The 9,718-nt window shown below is 35.8% G+C and overlaps 1 long non-coding RNA gene across 1 annotated transcript; it reads right to left on the bottom strand.

Annotated features, from left to right (window-relative positions):
• Nucleotides 1–6,260: 6,260 nt before the first annotated feature.
• LOC121857203 lies at nt 6,261–6,919 on the bottom strand. The gene is made up of 2 exons (XR_006087129.1): nt 6,877–6,919; nt 6,261–6,358 (listed from the first exon to the last, which is right to left on the bottom strand). It is a non-coding gene; the product is annotated as an uncharacterized LOC121857203 (long non-coding RNA).
• Between the last annotated feature and the right edge of the window lie 2,799 nt (nt 6,920–9,718).

Below are 9,718 nucleotides of genomic sequence, written 5' to 3'. Positions count from 1 at the left end.
CGCGAAAAAGGGAGGCTACATTTATGGTGATCGTTAAGGACCAAACTCCGAATCCATGACGTGACTTCTGTTCATTATTTATATCCTAAATTTACCACTGTAGGTAGTTTCAAGAATTAATGCAGTCATTTACTGAATATTCTTTGCAAAAAAATAAATTTTAAATGAATTATTTATAAGAGATAAGTATTATGATCAGTAAATATACAGATATGCATTACTGACCGCCGCCGAACACAAGGACGGCTAAAAATAGACACAGGCGGTCACAGTCAAGGTCACTTTCCCTTTCTTGTCACTGGCAAATGGGGGAGGGGGGGATGATAATGGCAGCTGTGTTTATTACGGTATGTTAGACTGGTTTATAATACATTTTTATTATTTTAATATACCGGTAATCTTCATTTTAATCCAGCTTACCAAACGTAAGTTTCAGTATAAAATAATTAGTGGTACTGTAGGACCTTGTGAGTGGTTTACTGTATACATAAATATTACATAAATTATTTCTGCAATTCTTCACAAACAAAACACATAAATCAATTGAATATGTGATGTCGAACGTGAACTGTAAACACTGTGTGTGATGTAGAGAGAGCGCGGGTGTAAAACGCTATGTAATTTGATTTTCTCTTTTATGTAAAATTTTACAATTTACTTATAATATATAGGTATACTGTATACATAAATATTACATACATTATTTCTGCAATTGTTCACAAACAAAACACATAACTCAATTGAACATGTGATGTCGAACGTGAACTGAAGCCACAACAACCGTTCGAGTGGAATCGCGTTAGAGCAAACGAGTTCGCGTTTTACAAATATCGTTCCTCAATTCATAAATCGCGTTCGAGCAAATTCGCGTTGTCAAAACACGCGTTATAGCAGAACTCACTGTATATATATATATATATATATATATATATATATATATATATATATATATATATATATATATATATATTAAATAGTTTGTGTACCATTATAATATTACTGTACTTTCACATACTCAAATATAGTATGCTTTAAATACACACCAAACATACTTAAACTTTATAAGTAACAGTTAAACAAAAAGCAAAAACGACATATAGGATAGGGAAAAAAGTAAAAAAGTGTAAAAAATTAGGACCATCTTTATTTCTGAAATGAAAACTACAACTTTCTACATAGTAACTTTTCTTGTTTTTTGTTGGCAAATTCTTCAATGACATTGTCAAAAACTATTTCATGTCAGTTGTCGCTCTATAGACAGTATGGCAAGATTTCTCAACCGCAAGGTGCTCATAGTAGATCTTAAGTAATTCTTGATCAGTTTTAGTTTCGAAAAACTCCTCTCACAGGTAGCAACACTAACAGCAATTGTGAGGAAAATCCTCAGCATTATTACTATATTTGGAACCGAGTTCCCAAGGTTATACTTTTGAATAAACTGCAAAAGTTCAAGGGGGCCTTCTTTCCACGTCTGTTTTCTGTCTTTAATAGTTATAGCAGCAACAGCAACAAAATGCTGAAGTCTTTTTCTCTCAACGAGGAACTCCTCTTTATCAATGTCGTCGTGATCGTGATCTATTTGACACTCATATTTATCATCCAAAAGATTCAATGGGGTAAGGAAGGCATATTTCTCAGCAAGTTCATGAAGCTGTTGAAATCTCAGTTATTTCTTGGATCACTCTGTCCAGCGAAGAAAACATTTCTCTCCTCAATTCAATGTCGTATGGCAATTCAGCATCTCGTGATCCTTCACCAAACATTCGTTTCTTCTTTTTGGGTCGACGCTGACGCTCCATGACTATCCCCAGATCATTGCAAATTTCTTTGGCATAGTTAACTCCATTACTCACTAGCTTGTCCCTGTTTTCAACTAGAAATGTTTCTAATGCCCTGAGTTCTATATCACATTGTTATATGTTCAAGCCCTTGGTTTGGAGGTAAGACTGTGTGTCGTTAATTTCTAGAAGGACGGGTCCCCACAGGCCAAGAAAGTATTAAACGAAAGTACTTGCTGCTTGTCTTTCCTTTCTCCAGTGGTTATTGTGCATCTATTCTTCATGGTGATGTGAAGTTTCTGCATATATATATATATATATATATATATATATATATATATATATATATATATATATATATTATTTAGGTTAGGTTAGGAAACCGTTACATAAAACAATTGTACTGCACCGTTATCTTTTATTGAGTATGATCTAAAATCACGGTATAATGACACTCACACTAGTGTCATTATCATCTAAAACGATTAAAATCACAGCAATGTAAAAATAACAGCTTGATCTAAAATCACGGTATAATGACACTAGCATCTATGTAATACAATGGAAATGTAAAAAGTAGCAACTTAATCTAAAATTACAGACTCAGAGTACAGTGAAAATGGATGTCCGACATAAGCCCCCCCGACGAAAGCCACCCAGACAAAAGCCCCTACTTTGATCGGGGTGGCTTTGTCTAACAACTAACCTAACCAATAATTAACCAAGAAGAACAGTATATTTTACCCTCAACTATTTAATTATGTCCGTAACTTTTGAAAGCCCTTACTGTTGTCAGACAAGCCACCCCGATCAAAATAGGGCTTTCTGGGTGGCTTCGTCTGAGATGCTTATCGTCGTCTGACCTAACACCTGACCCACACCACATGAGCTCACTGGCGTACTTGTTTGAAGTTGTTTCCTTAATCCTCAACAGGTTACAGGTTGTGTGTGGCGGGGGTGGGGGCCCGCATAGCAAGGGTGTAGCTCATGACGTGGCCGTGACGATGAGGGTCAGGTGTTAGGTCAAGACACAAGGATTAACTTGCCGCCGATACAAAGGGAAGGATTAACGTCTCCATTAGCTGCAGATATGGGTGATGAGCAGACCCAAAAGTGCGCCCCCCCCCCCCTAGCTACGCTAGTGTGTCCACTGTAAAAAGACTTGAGACTTTCACTGTTAAGACCATACACACTATGGTAAATCGTTCACAGGACCACCCCCGTGAAAAAGAAACTCATTACATTAGATTTTAAAGCATATAAACAAATCCCGCCAAAACATGTTACTCCGATCCTGACTGGTGTCGACACACAAGGCCAAAACACCCATAAAATAACTTCGAGCTTTATTAAACATATCCTCTAAGTTAATGGTATTATAATAATCATACATACCTGCATCAGCAATTTTCCAATCGCTAATGCGATAATTGTCCATAATTAGGAGCTTGTCACGCAGGTTTGTTTACAAACGTATGGGTCTGACAGGCACGGACAGTGAGTTGCGATGTGCGCAATGAATTCTTTTATTGTTAATAAACCGAGTTAATGGCTTTTACATAATGATTAATCACTTCTAAAATATATTTAAACGTTAGAAATTTTAATTGGAGTTGGTAATTTTTTATATTTTATTTAAAATTTTACAATTTAATCTACAATAGTATACATAATTGCATACATTTGTCCGTGAAAAATTTGCATGATTTTTTTCAAAATACACTTGATCATCCATTTATTATAATATATCCAGCTTTTTAATAAAGACTGGACTCCTTAACATAATAAATTTCCTTCAGAGTCGGTGGTACGATGAAATGGTTGGGTTTTTCACTAATATGTCCTGGGTTCGTGTCCCACCTCGATACTAACACAAGACAAATAAGAAAGTAATAAAGAAAGATACCAACCGTCTGAACGGAGTACCATCCTCTATCTGAGGGTTGGCAAACAGTCCTCTACTCAAACAATTTTGGGTCATTTCATCCATCCCCCAGTTATGCCTTCACCCGATCCTCCCTACCCTAAACTTCACCAATGATTATCCCTTATCCGTAATTAAATGACCACAGCTACTTTTTTATTGTACACTTTAAGTAGTACTTTTCTACAAGTTATTGCTAACCTTACTACTTCATTTGCTTTTCAGAGTCGTTAACCCGTTCGTAAAGAACGCCGCTTCAAAGGCCTCTTACCTTACGCTGCATGGTAAATATTATAAACGCGATTAAGCAGCGTGTCTGCAGGATAGTGAGAACCAAAGCTTTTCATAGCACATATGGAGGTGTCAAATAACTAGCTGAAAATTTACAGTACAACATCCTTCCCAAAAGGGGTTTTAATTGGCCAGACAATTTTTTCTTTCATCATTAAATTCCGGCCCGATTTTGTTTTTCAATGTGGTAAACGAGGAGTGCTTCGTGTACTAGTAGCATAGGGAAGCTCCCAACTAACGTGTCTCACGCATAGCAAAACTCAACATCCACTGCTGGACTCCAAATCAGTTTTTATCACTTCTCCAATGTGGTAATACTTGTTTCGTGCAAATTACTTTTTAAGAAGTAGCAATAACCGCAATCCGTGTTTATCGTTTGCCATTAAGTAATGCGGTAGTTGAACGGACTATACTACAAATATGAAGTGTAATATACAAAATATACTGTGCGCTCAACCATTTATCAGAATAAAAACGAGACCACTTCAATAACTATTGCAAGCATTTCAAAATTACTGTGCTTGTTTAATAACATGTATGCAACATATACAAGCTGACGATATCAATAGGCCGTCAACTTCATAATTATGCGCAACAAGAAATGTTTAGTAATGTTCCAGACGACTCAAGTGTGATTGTGAATATTAACAAGTCAGGGTGATGCAACTAAACTCTGGTACTACAGGAGACTGAAGCCGCTATATCAGGTTATCAAGGTTTCGATTGAAAAAATTATAAAACGAAGATGAAATAATGCAGTCTGGGTTTGCTAGGTAATGAGACGGACTTTGGCCAGGCAGCTACAGGACTAGCATCAAGGGAGAAATTTGAACATGGATATTTACTGTGAAAAGAAAACATACCGCAATTAGCAATCTAGGAGTCGAGAAGAGAAACGGGTTAGGCGTTAGTGGTTATTATGAAGGCTCAAAACCATAGCAAAAATATGCTAGGAATTTCAAAGTTAAAGTAATCCATCATGGTTCTGCCTTGTACCTCCTTCCATAGATCATATAGCGGTACTTAAGGACTCGCCTGCCCCTTAACAGTTTTTGTACAGTTTACTGGAAAGTTACGATTGCCAATATAATAAATAACGTTGAGGAAATGAGATATAATTGACGGCAAGAGGACCTTCCCTCAGAGTGAACGGAAGTATGACTATACAAGCAGTGAAATCTGGGCAGTTAAAGATGATAATGGTAAAGTGGATACAGAATGTGACAGACAGGAGTCCCCATTCAAAGGCAAGAGGGCAGCTGGGTATCTATAGTACAGTATAGGCCAAGTCCTCCATAGAAGCAGGAAAAGATGCTTTGAGCATGTGGAAAGACAAATTGAGACGAGGAGCACGAGAGCCTAAAGGTGGAGGGAAGGCGACACAGGGGTAGGGCAAATATAACAGTGAGGGCACAACCAAGAGATGAAGTGGGAACCTGCCATCAGGTAACAGCTACACTAAGCCGTGGAAAATGGCATAAAATAGATAAATTTGACAAGTACCTATAAAAAAAAGTTTAAACTATAAACACAGTACAGTATTATTACACCATTATTGGCTTTAGAAACAAACATACTAAATCTGGAAAACCACAGATAGAACTCTAGGCTTCCAATGCCCAAGCATATTGCTCACACCAACTTTCTCCATGCAGAGCAAGATTAAAACCATATACATCCACTTCTGGAGCAATCTTGAAGATACTGTACCGTGATATATACTCTACTTTAAAAATTAATAGTTCATAAATTACTATTAAAATAATTTACACCATAACTACAAGAAAAAAATATTGTACTAAAAATGTGATTGACTTGTTTATTTACAACACTAGGTGGTCCAGAGGCTAAAGCTATGCTTAGAAAAAGCAAGACCCATGACAGCCCACTGGAGTATTGGTGTCAGCAATAATTACTGGCATAACCTTCTGCTAGACTAGCTCTGAACACCATTCAATAACACTACCAATCCTCCTTATCCGTTTCCCTTCAGCTTCATTTGGAGACAATAACTGCCATACTTTACTTGGCCCTTCAATACATTGTATTTGATACTGTATTCAACAAACAACTGATTATACAAATATAAATTTCATCAAAACAGCTCCCAAAAATTCTCTTGACATTAAAGGTTTGGGGCACCTGCCAACAAGTCAAATTTCCATGCCAGTACATAGTTGCTCTATTTCCTAAAACAATGTGCCAGTCATTTTAATAATATGATAATCTAATATTAATGTCAGGTACTGCAATAGTAAAACTCCCTGCCAAATTAATTGCTTTTATTATTGCATTCCCTAAGCGAGTTGTCTTCTGGTAACCAGCTCCTTTCACCCCATCCTCCCGAGTTCTGCGTTTTCTTAAGCTGAAACAGAAACGGGGACAATTAAAGGTACAGTACACCCAAAAATAGATTACCATGCAAGAAAACTACTGAAGTAATATTTAAAATAACCACTTTTCTCATTTTGAAGGCAAGAGTAACCAAAGGCTTTTATATTTATATTCGAAAAATTACAATTCATCAATCTATTTATCACCTTAGGAGATAATTTCAGGACCATACTGTATTTCATTAGTCCATTTGCATATGCCTATACAAGGTAGCAAGTGTAAGTTCAGATACACAAGTATTATATAAACAAAGAATTCTTTTTTAGCCCTCCAACAGCCCATCTATACAAGACTTCATATAATAGATATCTCATTGCCAACTTTACCATGAACAAATTCCTCCGTGTGTAAGTGCATTCGGTCACCCTTCCACCTTGTCCTCATTTCTTTATCACAATCTTACTTGCTCTTCCCTTTAGGAACACCTTTCCAAGAGCAAAAAGGCAATAATGCTCTTCAAAACTGACAATGTAGTGAAAATAATCTTACCTGTTTCAAATTCAGCAATCACTTCCTCCACGAGTAACTATAAAGAAAAAAAACATTTTAACTTATGTCATACATAAAATACCAAATACAATGGTAAAAAACTTCAGACAGAAAGTGCTCGACAGCAGTGATAAGTGACGCCCATCTTCAGGAGACTCATCCTACAGTCATCATGAAAAATAAATATTCAACATACATGGATTTTGGGGAACAAATACCAAATTTGAATATTCATGAGAATTCTAGTTATGGCCACTACCTAAATCAGAACTCTCTGCCTTCATCAAAAAGAAGGAGCACAAAAAGGCACTACCACATTATACACAACTTCGTTGTCATCCGAGTAATAACTCGGACAACATTGGCTGTCCTCGGGTCTTCAGCTTTATTACCATTGAGGAGTAGAATTTCGTTTTACATTCAAACATTATTAAAACATAAGTACAGTAATAAGCAATGCTTGCATATTACATAGAGAAAAGGCGCGGTTTACATGTAAAGTACACATGTTGTCCGTCTCGCACCTTTTTACTTTGCCACTAGTGGTTACCTTTACTGATGTTTATATTACAGGTTGACAACCCTTAATCCGAAAAGCTCTAAAAACCGAAAGTTTTTTGGGGGGGCTGTTTTTGATTTTTTACAGGGAGTATTAGCCCACCCGGGCTCAGATCGCTGACCCACATCGGGGCCTGGAGGGAACGTAATAGTAATAATAATTATGATAATTATTCATAGTAAATAAATTTTTTAATACACAAAATAAAATAATAATGATTACAATAATAATAAAATTAATAATAATAATGCTGTAATAATAAAATACAGTAAAGAAATACAAGAATGAAAAAAAGATCAAAGTGATCTATGCCCGTCGTGGGCTAATACACATTTAAAAAAAAACCTAACCATTCTCAAAACCGAAATGCCTCTGGCCCCAAGGATTTTCAACCTGTACTAGTGACTTATATTGTTAATTTTGCATACAAACATTAATTTAATCATATACAGGTTGTACCTCTAGTCCGGCAACCTCGGGACCAGACCGGTGCCGGACCATGGAAATTCACCCTTTTCCTGGTTAGATAGTGACTTGTGCTTAAGCCTGGAAGCACTAGCACCACTTTCTCTGCGTCATGGTCTCTTTGAAGACATATTGAAGGGTTAAATGTCGTATAGTAGCTTCTCAAATTTCGCGAGTTTTTAATTCTTAACGCATTTTATTGGAATACACAAAAAATAAATAAATAAAATTTTGGCGTGGAAACTTGAATTTCGACGGGTTTTGACGGCCCGCTCAACGTGCAGACGGCGTGCATAATCGTGTAAACAGGGTCATTTCTCTTATGTACAAAAGATTCATTATTGTTTATTACTGAATGTCTTTTTTATTGAATTAATGTTTATATGTGCAAAATGAGCAATACAATTCATTAATAACCGTAGAACATTAAACACATGAGAAATGACAGCATTGTTTTAGTTGATTACAAAACCAGTGACTGGTTCTACATATAAAACTGAAGAAAATAAGACCTTAGTTGTAGCTGTAGTAAAATTAATATGGTTGTTTAAAGTAATGTTATTTAATGTTAATAAATGGAACAATAGAAGTAGCTACGATAATGGTAAAAAGAAAAGTCGCATATGTAAGTGCATGCTGCGATGGCATATATCGTCATTACTTTACATAATATGAAAGCAACACTTATTTACTGTTCATATATATTTTAATTAATGTTTCTGAATTTGTTTTATTGAATTAATGTCGTGTGCAATTAACAATACAATTTATTAATAATACGTTGGAATATTATGTTAAAGCTTCTGAAACCAGTGACTGATTGGTTCTACATATAAAACTGAAGAAAATAAGACCCTGAGTTTAGCTGTAGTAAAATTAATGTAAAGAATGAATATGGTTGCTTGAAGTACCTGTAATGTTATTTAATGTTAATAAATGGAACAATACAAGTAGCTAACCATTAATGGTAAAAACAGACTGCTCGTATGTAAGGCGCACATGTGAAAATATATCGTCATTACTCTACATAAGAATATGAAAGCTACACTTATTTACTGCTCATATTTATAGAAGGGTTAAATGTTGTACTCTGTATAGACAAGCAGAGGGAAGAGAGAGAGCAGCCGAACTGCGGGATGTAAACAAACCTTAATTTCAGCGGCTTTTTTGGGATTAGCCCACCCAGGCATAGGTCACTGACCCACATTGGGGCCTGAGGGGCAAAAATTTAATACTCCTGTAATAATAATAATAATAATAATAATAATTCAGATAAAAAAAGGGGGGGGGGCTGCCTATCTACCTATTGGACAAACTAGAATCGTTCCGGACCACGGGAGTTTCCGGACCACAGAATGCCGGACTAGAGGTACAACCTGTACTTGCATAGACATTTTGAAATATATGTATTCTTAAGTCAAGATATGTTTTTGTATTCAATCATACCCTGGGCCCCCACCCAGTCGAGTTCTTTATCACTAATCTGTGGCGAATTATATTTAACAAGTTGCATTAATTAACATTAATGTTTTTATTTTCCAATAATTTTAATGTTTTAAGGAACAAGGGGGTAAAATGCAACAAAAGTTGTAAAAAGGTGAAACTAAGGAACATGTAGCTTTATTTTAATGGTAATTAAGGATTCATAATACAACAATTTGCCTTGTACAGCAATATTGGAGGACATTACCATCTTAACTCGCAGCTTTACTGTAGTCCCTTTCATGTTTAAGAGTTTTGAGCTATCTTTAAATATTTGCCAAGTAGATGCAATATTTTTTAAATTTCATTTTACTTTCGAAGTGGTAAGATATTTTT

This window comes from Homarus americanus, unplaced genomic scaffold (genome assembly GCF_018991925.1).
Source record: "Homarus americanus isolate GMGI-L3 unplaced genomic scaffold, GMGI_Hamer_2.0 scaffold20465, whole genome shotgun sequence".
In the NCBI taxonomy this organism is placed as follows: Eukaryota; Metazoa; Arthropoda; class Malacostraca; order Decapoda; family Nephropidae; genus Homarus; species Homarus americanus.
Note: the sequence above shows the minus strand (reverse complement) of the source record. Positions and strands in the feature narration are given on the sequence as shown.